Raw genomic sequence first — 13407 nt, 5'->3', positions numbered from 1 at the left:
TATGTTGAATATCAAACAGATTGCTTATGTCAGACTCAGAGAAAGACAGTTTGCTTGTAGCACCAGGCGATCATGAGAAGAACATAAGAGGACATTAATTCATTCATTTTCCAAACCCAGCTGTCACTGGGCGACAGGCGGCCTACATACTGCACAGGTCACCAGTCCATCACAGGGCTAACATAGAGCAGACAGACAACCATTCACACCTAAGGGCAATTTAGAGTGATCAATTAACCTAACCTACATGTTTTTGGTCTGTGGGAGGAAGCTATCTAAACGGCCTTTTGATTTGTTTAGTAACTCGGTATGAATTGCCTTGCTCCATACTCAAAACTAGGAATATCCATTTTGTCTATAGTAAAGTCTTTCCAACCTATTATCCTGTGTGAAATGCTGCATAATAGTTGCTTTGGTTTGTAAGCATAGGAATGATTTGTAACAATGCATACAACTATTCATTGTTCATTTTCAGTGTTCAAGTATAAAACTCTTTAAAACTGTTCATTTCAATGTCTGAACATGATTGTGACAATATATTTATTGATAACATATCAAAAAGCCTTGTGATTACTTTGTTTTGTAACTCTGTATGAACTTTTGAACTTGTTTATTGAGAGAAAACCCAAATCAATGAAACTCTGCTCCATGTTTTCACTGCTGCCAACTCACACACACACACACACACACACACACACACACACACAGTGCTGCTGACACTTGGTTGATTCACAGACACCGGACCGGGAAGCTTAAGGTGGGTCCACCACTGTCACTAAATGTTCAGGTCATTGTTACTTACTGAAACTAAATATTGGTATTTTGTCACCTTTATGTTTCTGTCTTTACAGACTGTTCAGAATAGCTAACTGTTAAGAAACACTAATGCTACATTACTGGTAAACAATGACAGGATGAGGAAGTGGTAAGTTTCGATTTCATTGTAACTGCAGAGAGGATGGGGTGGTTTTTGGCTGACAGTCTCTTGGTTTGATGTTTGCTCCCACAGACAACACGGACATAAATAAGAGTAAAGTAAGTCATCACTGGTAGTAATCAGTTAACTTCTACTAACTACAGTCTCTTAGAAACACTAATGCTATGTTAGTAAAAGTGAAAAGATGAAGAAGTGGTTAGTTTTCATTTGATTGTTACTGTAGAGAAGTGTGGTCTGATTTTGGTTGTTACTGTACAGAAGTGTGGTCTGATTTTGGTTGTTACTGTAGAGAGGTCTGGTCTGATTTTGGTTGTTACTGTAGAGAGGTCTGGTCTGATTTTGGTTGTTACTGTAGAGAGGTCTGGTCTGATTTTGGTTGTTACTGTAGAGAGGTCTGGTCTGATTTTGGTTGTTACTGTAGAGAGGTCTGGTGTGTTTTTGGTTGTTACCGTAGAGAGGTCAGGTCTGTTTTTGGTTGTTACTGTAGAGAGGACTGGTCTGTTTTTGGTTGCTACTGTAGAGAGGACTGGTCTGTTTTTGGCTGACAGTGTCTTGGTTTGATGTTTGCTCCCCCAGACAACACAGACATAAATAAGAGTAAAGTAAGTCATCACTGGTAGTAAGCAGTTAACTTCAGCTAACTACATCTGAGTCTCTTATAGACAGTAGCTGACTAATAAAAGCCTGGCTGACTCATTTTTAAACTGGCTCATAAAACTGTCAAATATTCTACTTTTTGAGGATCAATCTTTGGCCTGCTGCTGAGGGCTTTTGGTAAATTTCCAGTTTCACAGACTGGTACTTTACAGTCAGTTGTATTTACACTCAGTATGATTATAAATGTGAAAGAATAGATACTGCTCACTAAATAATGAGCAGTATCTATTCTTTATCTATTCTATCTATTTCTTATCACTCCATCACCTCCACATCTAAGTGCATGAGAGTGAGTCAGAGGCAGGTGCAGGATGCAGGGACAGAGCAGAGAGATACTTTGCTGTGGTGAGTGATGAAAGGGAGTATACAGTTTAGAATAATTTGTCGATGGGAAACATTTCAGCCAAGGTGTCCTGTATGACCAATAAAGTCAAGAGAGTAGCACATATTATTTAGTCAGTCGACCTGGAGGAAGATCAACCTTGACATCTTTTGCTTCTGATCAACTCAATCAACTGTGTTTTGAATTGTTGTCTATCATTAGTCTTATAGTAATTTTTTCCCCAACATTTAAATATCAGCTTCTACTCCGCTTCAGTTAGTCAGATCAAGTGATATTAGACACATTAACAGTCTTTTTTAGCATCAAATGCCCTCTTAGTGTTTCCTGTTGAGCTGTGGTGGAACAGAAACACTTTGGCACTAAACAGACTGTAACATTGAAAGATTAATGCACTAGTTAATTATATTTCTGCAAAATGATCTGCAGTACTATCCTTGTCAGTAAATGAGAGTCACAGATACATATCCATATACCGTAAAGACATCAATTTAATGCTGATCTTATCCTTTGAGTTCAATAAATTATCTAAATAAATTCACATAAACAATTGTCCGTCCATCCTGTCAAACTACTTTCAGGTTCAGAAGGAAATCATCTTTATGAGTTATCTATAGATCCAGGATACAGGATCCCTTTTCTGTTGGTGTGTCCTACATGTTACACAATATTGTGGAAATGTTGCTTATGTTCACTACTTTTGGAAATTGTACAACTGTAATTGTAACAAATGATCTGTGATCCGTAACTACAAACAGAGAGGAAAAAGATTTAAGGTTGGGCAGTGATACTTTTCAGTAATGTGTGTCTTATTTCCTTTTCAGAGAGTAGAGAGAAGATGTACATCATTGCCCTGGTATTGGTCATCTGTCTGGGCTTAGTGGGAATGCTGTACGGATACTATAAAAGTGAGTAAACCAGTTTCTTAAAGAAATAAATTGAAGCTGAGTCACATTATGATCATAAAAGGGAAGACACATTGATCAAAGCATCATCACATCTGGGTTATATTCAGACTCCATAATATGAAGCATCTGTGTTTGTCAGCATTATTTTAACTTAAACACCATTTATGATTATAATTACTGTAACATTCAATCTGTCATGTTTTGCACCATTTTAGAGAGGAAAGAGATTGAAGACTAGTTGGTGAAATGCTAAAATGTTTTAGTAATGTTTGTCTAATTCCCTTTTCAGATAATGAACGGCGCATCCACCGCACTATCATGATTGGCCAGTGTTACTTGATATGTCTGTTAATTGTGGTAGTGGTGTTCCTCATTTTAAAGGTGAGTAATTCAACCAGTTTCTTCATGCCATGGTTATGATACTGGTTAATATTTGACCCAGTAGCTAAGTCATCTTTTCCTTTCAAACCACTTCATGCCTTTACAGTCTTTTTAGTGCCAAAATCCTTCTTGTTACTACACTACCACGGCAGCTCAACAGGGAAACCAGGGGCGATTGTAGGATCAGACCTATAGGGGGCCTCAGATCCTAATGAGAATTTGACATACATTGCTCTGCAAGTACTAAAAAATACAATAATAATATAATTATTTTTAAGGGTTCTGAGATCAAATGTAGGGGTCTAAAATGACTGTGGATACACTGTGCATTTTGTCCTCCATCACTTACATTGAAAGGACATTTGTATGGGATCTTTTGAGTATGAAGAATGATTAGAGCGAGGAAAACCTCTTTCAGTTTTCATATGGGAACCTGACTGCTAGTTCAAGACATACTTTAGTTGGATTTCTAAACACTTAACTGTTGTTTTCTTACAGCTGGAAGATCAGCAAGTGAAAGTGAATGAGAGATGAAGAAGAGATGAAAGCATCGCGGGTTTGGATGTCAAAGTGAACCAAATTGATGGATGATATTTGATTAAAAAGGAAGAAGTGTTACAGTAATAGGATACAACAGGAAAAATTGCATTTAAATTGTATAATTGAGTTCATTATTAATAAGAAAAACATTGTTACACATGAATCAAACTGTCATACCTATATCAGTGTGGAAGGGCCTTAAGGGACTCTACATAAAGTCAAGATGCAGTTAAATGGAGAACAAAAAACAAACAACTAAACAAAAACAACAAGAAGCAATTTGGCTATTCATGCATATGTTTTTGCCTATTTTTCTTAATCTGCAGTGAACAAGAATGAACTCCTTTATTTGTCAGTAATCATATATGTCATAACTGCCAAAAATGATCCTGTGACTGAACTTCTGTATCTTTATAGTCCTCAATAAAATTTAAATATTTTGTAATTAAGTGTGTTGTGTAATCTGTTAAAACTGTCAGAATGTAAAACTATTTACAAGTGATCAGTTCACTTATATGCCGATTAATACATCAACAGGTTATCAGACATTATCAGACATGATTTACAGCTACAGATATCACTTTACAGAAACTACTACAGTACTAGTATTTATATTGTTCAACACATTACTTTTTTCAGCCTTGTATGCTCTACTTGTACTGCAACACATTTCACTCAAATATATTTTAGTGTAGTCATCTATTTATATTTTCTTCCTTCTTTAGGGTTCATGTAATAATACTGTATGCTAAACTGATATCACAGTACTGTATGTTGTTTATTTTATAACTTCATCAGAGCTCAGACAGTAATGCTGGCTGTGTACATCATGTTTCTTATGAGGAAAATAAAGATGAACAACAATGAAGAGGAACCTTGTATGTTTCTTCCCACCAGAGGGCGCTGCAACCCCATCAGTTATTTAGTCAGTCGGCCTGGAGGAAGGACCTTGACACCTGTTGCTTCTGATTTTATCCACTGTTTGTTGAATTATTAATTATTAATCATCATTAATCATTAGGCTTGTTGTATTTTCCCCCCAACATTTAAGTATCAGCTTCTATTGAGCTTCAGCAGTGTGAATTAGTCATATCAAGTGATATCTGGCACATTTACAGTCTTTTTAGCATCAAATTCCCTCTTAGTGTTTCCCTGTTGAGCTGTGGTGGTAGTATAGTAACAAAAAGACTCTGGCTGTAAAAAGACTAAGATTGAAAGATTAATGCACCAGTTAATTATATTTCTGTGAAATGATCTGCAGTACTACCCTTGTCAGTAAATGAGAGTCACAGATACAGATCCATATAAAGACATCAATTCAATGCTGATATTATCCTTTGAGCTCAATAAATGATCTAAAATTATCTAAATGGTTACACCCATCTGAGGGAGAGTCATATAAATTCAGGTAAACAATTGTCAGTCCTATCAGACTACTTTCAGGTTCAGAAGGAAATCACCTTTATGAGTTAACTATAGATCCAGGATACAGGACCCCTTTTCCGTTTTCTCCCGTGGATTTTCTCTGCAGCAGCAGGAAAAGGTAAGCAGTCAGGTGTTGGTGTGTCTTACATGTTACACAATATTGTAGAAATTTCAGAAGTATGTTCACCACTGTTGGAAATTGTAAAAAATGTACAACTGTAATTGTAACAAATTATCTGTGATTTTTTTTCTCCGACAAACAGTTTTAAGGAAACAAACAAAAAGATTTAAGGTTGAGTGGTGATACTTCTCAGTAATGTGTGTCTTATTCCCTTTTCAGAGAGTAGAGAAACATGAACGGGTACATCATTGCCCTGGTATTCTTCATCTGTCTGGGCTTATTGGGAAAGTTGTATGAATATTATGAAAGTGAGTAATTAAACCAGTTTCTTAAAGAAATATATTGAAGCTGAGTCACACTATGAGCATAAAAGGGAGAACACATTGATCAAAGCATCATCACATCTAGGTTTTATTCAGACTCCATAACATGAAGCATCTGTGTTTGTCAGCATTATTTTAACTTAAACACCATTTATGATCATAATTACTGTAACATTTAATGTGTGATGTTTTGCACCAGTTTAAAGAGGAAAGGGATTTAAGACTAGTTGGTGAAATGCTAAAAATGTTTTAGTAATGTTTGTCTAATTCCCTTTTCAGAGAATGAACGGCGCATCCTCCGCAAAATCATATTGGTCCAGTGTTGCTTGATATTTCTGTTAATTGGGTGGGTGGTGTACCTCATTGAAAGGTGAGTAATTCTACCAGTTTCTTCATGCCATGGTTATGATACTGGTTAATGTTTGACCCAGTAGCTAAGTCATCTTTTCCTTTCAAACCACTTTATGTCTTTACAGTCTTTTTAGTGCCAAAGTCCTTCTTGTTACTACACCACCACTGCAGCTGTACAGTATAAGCCTCAAATACGTTTCAGATCAACTTTTAAATGCCGTTTTGAACTGAATGACTGTGTGGACACATTGTGCATTTTGTCCTCCATCACTTATACTGAAAGCACATTTGAAGGAGATCTTTTGAGTATGAATGATTACAACGAGGAAAACCTCTTTCAGTTATCATATGGAAATGCTAGTTTAAGACTTCTAACACTGAACTGTTGTTTTCTTACAGCCAGAAGATCAGCAAGTGAAAGGGAATTAGAGATGAAGAGATGAAAGCAATGGATGATATTTGATTAAAAAGGAAGTGTCGCAGTAATAGGATACAATAGGAAAAATGCATTTATATTGTATAATGAGTTCATTATTAAGAACAAAAACATTGTTACACATGAATCAAACTGTCATACCTACATCAGTGTGGAAGGGCCTTAAAGGATTTTACATAGTGTTTTTTTTTTAAGTCAAGATGCAGTTAAATGGAGAACAAAACAAACAAAACAGCAACAAGTACCATGGCTATTCATAAATATGTTTTTGCCTTTTTTTAATCTGCAGTGAACAAGAATTAGCTCCTTTATTTATCAGTAATCATACATGTGTCATAACTGTCAAAAATGATCCTGTGACTGAACTTCTGTATCTTTATAGTTCAATAAAGTTTAAGTATTTTGTAATTAAGTGTGTTGTGTAATCTGTTAAAACTGTCAGAATGTGGTGGACTGTAAAAAAAATAATTAAAAAATCACAAGTAATCAGGTCACTTAAAAGCCTGATTAATACATCAACAGGTTGACATTATCAGACATGATTTACAGCTACATATATCACTTTACACAATCTACAGTACCAGTATTTAAATTGTTCAACACATTACTTTTTCCAGCCTTGTATGCTCTACTTGTACTGCACTACATTTCTTTCAGATATATTGTAATAAATCTTGCAAACCAGGCAGGCGAATACTGCCACCACCTGGAATTAACCAGTAAGGTTTGTCAGGATTTAGCTAGAAACACACAGGACACAAAACGCAATTATATAAAAATTACAAACTTTATTTCCTTTTCAATAACAATAATTTAGGGCACAGGAGCACCGGCTGAGACAGGTAAACAGTAGACCAATAGCCAGGACATGAAATGTGCAACATCCAGAGCTCAGTTCCACACCACAAAGGGCTTAATAGGAAATAAACTAGCTTACACCACACACTTGTTTTTTAAATAACAGCACTGTACACTTTAACCAAGAAATACACTACAGCATGCTTCAAGTCATGTTTCCCACACTGCATCTGAGTGAGCCATGTATATATTTCATTGCCCTCCCAAGACTATCAAGACTGTCACCCCCCTGTTACTACCCATGCCAGTGCTCTGAAGAGTTGACCTACCAGTAGGTCAGGCTTTCAGACAAGTCTGATAAACTGGCCTACCCACTAAGGATAACCTACCCTAAAGAAATCATGGTAGCGCATCCTGTCATGCTGGAAATATCTTTCAGAATGACCTACTAACCATTATATTATGTAGTAGGTCATTCTGATAGATATTTCCTACCTGACAGTGTGTGCCACCCATGGTTTAAGCACAATATAATGGGTAGTAGGTCATTCTGATGGATATTTCCTACCTGACAGTAGCCCATGTGCTACCCATGGTTTTAGCACAATATGATTCACTTCGGCAAGACAGACACTCCAAGATAGGTTACAATTATGGACCTAGTACCTAAACGATGTAGGTAGGTCATTCTGAGAGGTAGGTTACATTTTCAGGACACCGGCTCCCTGCGCAATTTAAAATAAGTTAACACCTTATATACAGTCTATGGTTAACACAGATAAGACATTCTAACATATGAACCAAGACTACAATCATAAACGGACATTAACCATGAAATTGTATACTCAACTCGCCAGCGGCTAGCAGCCCTGCTAAAGCCCCAGCCCTGGCTACCTAAAGGAGGCAACTATAGCCTCCCCTCCTCACTCAGGTTCGCCTCCCCAGCCTTACTACCTTAACACGCCGGCAGCCCTAACCGACTGCGAGCGCCCCTCCCCAGCCCAAAGGGTACCAGCCGCCAAACAGACAAAAGACGTCCACACAGCTCTTTTTCAAATCTCTGCTCTCTACTTGGCGTCTCACAGGTGTCTCCAATAGTCTGTAATTAGTCTTTTTGCAGCGAGACAGCGCCACCTGCTGTCTGACTACAATATTTTAGTGTCGTCATGTTCATCTTTTCTGCCTTCTGAGTCCATGTAATAATGTACTGTATGCTAAACTGATATCACAGTACTGTATGTTATTTATTTTATAACTTCATCAGAGTCAAACAGTAATGCTGCCTGTGTACATCATGTTTCTTATAAGGAAAATAAAGATGAATAACAATGAAGAGGAACTTTGTACGTTTATGCCCAGCAGAGGGCGCTGCGACCCCATCAATTATTTAGTCAGTCAGCTTATAAATACGATGATCTGCTGATCTGAACCTGTTGTTTCTGATTTTATCAACTGTTTGCGTAATTGTTACACATTTTTTTTCACTGTCCATTGTATGTCCACTTTAAGCTTGTAGTAATTTTTTTTTGGGACATTTAATTGTAAGTTTGTAAGAGGCGTCAGCAGTCTGAGTTAGTCACATCAAGCAACATTTACAGTGTTTGTGTATCCTTGGACAGTATTGTTGTGCAATGGTGGCAGTGGGAAGAAAGGTATTGAAGTGACTGAGGAATGTTTCTTTCACTTTTGCGGTGTTGGTGTGTTAACTCAGGTGAACAGTTGTCAATCCTGTCAGACTACTTAAGGGCTCAGAAGGAGATCATGGCTCCATATACAGGACTATTTTTCTGTTTTCTCCTGTGGATTTTCTCTCCAGCAGTAGGAAAAGGTAAGCAGCAGTCAGATGTTGGTGTGTCATGTATGTTGAATATTAGATTAGAAACAGAAAATATTGTTGAAATCTCACTTCACATAAACTGCACAAGTTTGTAAATGCTCGGACAGTGTTTAGATTAGTTTATGACCCAAAACAGTGCATCTGTACATGTGTATGAACTTTAAACATAGTTGGAAAGAAACGTAATGTTGATAGTACAGTTTCTTTTGTGTGTAGTTAATTAAACAATATACGATATGGTGCCTTTTGGAAACTGAAAAGCAACAACATTCAAGGTAGATAGCCGCCCACCTAGAGCCCAGTTCTGCTTGAGGTTTTTCCTGCCACTGTCACCAAATGCTGCTCATTAGGGAATGTTGGGTCCCCTGCCGATGTGAAAAGTGTCCTGAGATAACTCCTCTAGTGATTTAGCACTGTATAGTAAATAAAATGAACTTGATTTGAAGGTTAAAGGATCAGTGCTAGCATTAATTCCTGAAAAAAATGAAGCCTAAAACATGACATTCCTCACAGTTACTACTATCCAAATGATCGTAATCATGTGTTACACTCATATAAACGCAATTTAAGTAAAAATCCTAATTTACATACGTCTTATTGTTTGTTGCCCTCTGATTGTTTAAATTACACCAGTCATACTGCCTTCACTCAAGCCTTCCTGGTTTCTGTTCCCAGAATAGTACAGCTTTCTATAGAGATAAAGATCATGAAGCATTACAATAGTACTGTATGTTTTAATCTGATCACTGATCACAGGTGCAGCCTCGTAAGGCCTCATGTGATGCATGCCAAGTGCAGTCAATGGCATGATCGGAATGATCGTGAATGATCATGTTTTGATAGCAGCAGATGTGTTATAGACACAAGCACAAGGCAAACTGTTAAATCTACGGTGAAAAGAAAAGCAACAAGCTATAACTACAAATAATGTCTGTATATGTAAAACAGTTTTTTATCTGGGGGGACTGAGACAGAGACTGAACTGAGGGGCTGCATAAAGGGCCAGTATAAGATAAATAGAACCCCAGAATATAATTATAAAGCTGGGAATGTGCAGGATATGTGTCCTTTTAAAGTGTGTGTTTCCATTCTTCTACCACAAAATAGCGACTCAATTACAGTAACGTGATCACTTGTAATTCTAATTCTATGTGCACTCTTTTTGGAAAATTGTTAGTAGGGACCAAAATAAATCACTGCTACTACTAATGTTTGAGTAGTCATACAATGCAATAAAATTAAATTCTGCATATGTGAACCATCCAAAACATTGGTTCTGGGTGCTCTGGGCTTAAGCGCCAGATCTGGTTAACTGCTAGATCTGCCCCTGCTCACCTGGGAAAGGTTAAAAACTGTAAGCTGTGGATACTAACAATAGTAATTTGGCACTGAAGTCTGTAATGTGTGCCAAACACTCCCCAAACCTTTCTGACAAGTTTCTCCTCTTTATTGGCTCTGTTTCTGTGATATGGTGATATTGAGAAAGTAAATTCTGAGTAGGGAAAAAAGGCTTCTTGTCGAAGTTTAAATGTGTTTTCCTGTTTGTTTCCAGAGGTCACCATCACCTGCCTGACTTCAGAGGAATGTGTTCTCCCATGTCAGTTCCAATCTGACGGCATAGGTGCAAGAATCATGTGGTATAAGCAGAACACTGTGATTAGCTGCACGCGATACGGCGACACCAGCTTTGTCGTAGGCCACACCTCACCGGCCACTGAGTACAAAGGAAGAACACGCCTGTATGCTGACCAGGTCCTGAAGGGAAACGCCACGCTGGTGCTGAGAGACATCACACTGCAAGATGAGGGCCGATACGTCTGCAATGCTATAACTAAACCCCGCGTTGAGTCTCACACCATCCATCTTGTTGTAAAAGGTACAAACTGCTGTGAGGAATCTGATTATATCCTTAACTCATCATGTTCAGAGGCCATTCTTCGAAGACTCTTATCTGGAAACACCCTCTTAGAAGCTAGTTATTGCCTATCAAATTGCTTTGGTTAATACAATTGGAATTTAAATCAATGACTGACTAAGTCAATCACAAATAACAGCTGTATAACGTCCCTTGGTTTCTTGCAATTCAACATATCATGGCTGTTATGTACTGTAAAAAGGTCGCAAAGCACCAATGAAAGGGGACTGTCAGTTTTGTGAATATATTTTTAAAGGCTTTGCAAAGCTTTATCAGGGCTTAAACTCCTCCAAGATGTTTGTGAATCCTTAATAACTGAAATTTAAATCTGAAAGAGAACATTTAAATGTCCAAAAACATTTATTGCAATTGAACCTCTACAGAGAACTTCTAACAAGTTCTTTTTGTAGCTCCGGTTCGAGAAGTTGATGCTGAGTTTGGTCCCAGTTCAGTCATCTGCAGAGCTGAAGGTATCTTCCCTGCTCCGACGCTCACCTGGTCTACAGATCCTCCAAGTGATCCTCAACTCCTCCAGAATAAAACAAAGAGCCAGAAAAACCAATTTGGCTGCTATAACATCGAGAGTTCACTGATGTTGGTGGAAAGAAATACCATAAAGCAGACTTACATCTGTTGTGTATCCAGTGGCACCAACAAAAAAACACTCTTCCTGAAGCATGAAGGTAATAAAGTTTTGTATCTTTGGTGTGAAGTTAACTTTACTGTTCAAAAGTAATTATATGTTACTCTTTGTTGTAGCTTCTATCCACGTCTCTACAGGTGGTGATGTGTTGATTCCCTGCAGTTTTCCTCACCTTCAAAGCTTTCAGCTCATCTGGAGGTTTGGACGCTCAGATTCAGTCGTCTCTATCGTTGTCACTAATCAGAAGCCTCAGGTGAAGGTTTGGGATCAGTGGAAGTCTCATGTCTCCAACGGGGTTTCAGCGTTGAGCAGTCTGAAGCTGCACAGCCTGAAGTCGGAGCATCAGGGAACCTTCACCTGTGAGGTCAGCACACCTGAGAAAAAGTATGTCACACAGACCGACATCACCTTAACTGAAGGTAATGACCACCGCTGCTATTTATAAACCACATTATTGTTCACTATGTAACAGGAATCTTAATAGTTGACTCTAGAGTGAACAAAAAGCTAATTGAGATTTTAGACACTTTGCATTATGCTGTAGCATGACTGTAATTTTTGCACCTTTAAAATGAAAAGCATGAAATACTAGTGGAACTGTTGGTAGTGGAAGTACTTATTTTACAGAATGACGCGTTCAATTTCAGAATTATTATTATTATTGTATCGGATTGTAATTATTAAATGTGTACATCACTGTGTTGAAGCTGGTAAAGGTGTGGCTAATTAGATTCTAGTTGATATTTTCAGCGAAGTAAAAACTAGTTAGTAAATATCTGCCTACCTATATTTGAGGTTTAAATAATCATCACCTGGCTCCAGCTCTTTTTCATTCCTGTGTGTCTTATTTCCTTTTCAGACTGTAAACATAACATCTACCGCTCCGTCATCATCAGCCTGTTTGTCTTCATGTGTCTGTCCGTAATGGCAGTGATGTTCCTGTGCTATATAAGTGAGTAATTCAATCAGTTTCTTAAGGAAATAAACTGAAGCTGAGTCACACTATTGATTTTGTTTCTGTAATCATTCATCTTGTTCATAACGGCCATCAGAAGATTTAGTCCTCCATGACTTTACATTGAAAGCACATTTGAAGCAGATCTTTTAATAGTCAGTATGAACAGGAGGAATGATTACATAGAGGAAAACCTCTTTCACTGTTTATGTGGACACCTGACTGCTATTTTAAGACACACTTGCAAAAAAATGTGAACTAGATATCCAAGGTTCAAAGTTGAAGCTGTAACGTTGAACTGTTTTTTTCTTACAGAAAGAAGATTAGAACGAGACAGAGGAAGAGGAGGAGGAGGAGGAGGAAGAGGAGAAGAAGAAGAGATGAGAAAGCTGGAGAGTTGAATGTTGAAGTGAATGCATCTGATGGATGAGACTTGATGAAAAACAAAGACGTGTAACAGTATTAGGATACATTAGGATTTTTTTTTATTTTTGATATCTGAGTTCATTATTAAGGGCAAAAACATCATTACACATGAACCAAACTGTGTCATATCTACATCAGTGTGTAGAAATATGATTATATGTACTTTAGGACCTTCAACAGGAGTTTGTTTCTTTCTTTTTTAACACTGAGGACAGTAAACCTGCTGTAACAGATCATTTGTGAGGCTGTAAATATGTTGTGTATATATTGTAATATAGGTCAGTTTTATTGATTCTTGTACACATTTTGTAAATATGTTAAAAGTCCTGCACACAGGTGATTACATGTATTTATTTATTGACACTTTATTCTCCTGTTATCTTTGTTGCATCTACTCTGGAAGGACATATCACA

General features: G+C 37.5%; 1 long non-coding RNA gene across 3 annotated transcripts; it reads left to right on the top strand.

Moving 5' to 3' along the window:
• The first annotated feature begins 666 nt into the window (after positions 1 to 666).
• LOC128382180 (uncharacterized) lies at positions 667 to 4202 on the top strand. 3 transcript variants are annotated; one of them, XR_008323684.1, is made up of 4 exons: positions 667 to 757; positions 2759 to 2842; positions 3132 to 3223; positions 3722 to 4202. It is a non-coding gene; the product is annotated as an uncharacterized LOC128382180 (long non-coding RNA). The 3 variants fall into 3 exon arrangements; XR_008323685.1 differs by lacking the exon at positions 667 to 757 and adding an exon at positions 961 to 1035; XR_008323686.1 differs by lacking the exon at positions 667 to 757 and adding an exon at positions 1471 to 1539.
• Positions 4203 to 13407: the final 9205 nt, after the last annotated feature.

Source organism: Scomber japonicus, chromosome 21, assembly GCF_027409825.1.
Source record: "Scomber japonicus isolate fScoJap1 chromosome 21, fScoJap1.pri, whole genome shotgun sequence".
NCBI classification, from domain to species: domain Eukaryota; kingdom Metazoa; phylum Chordata; class Actinopteri; order Scombriformes; family Scombridae; genus Scomber; species Scomber japonicus.
The sequence above is the reverse complement of the archived record's forward strand: the minus strand, read 5'-3'. Positions and strand labels throughout refer to the sequence as shown.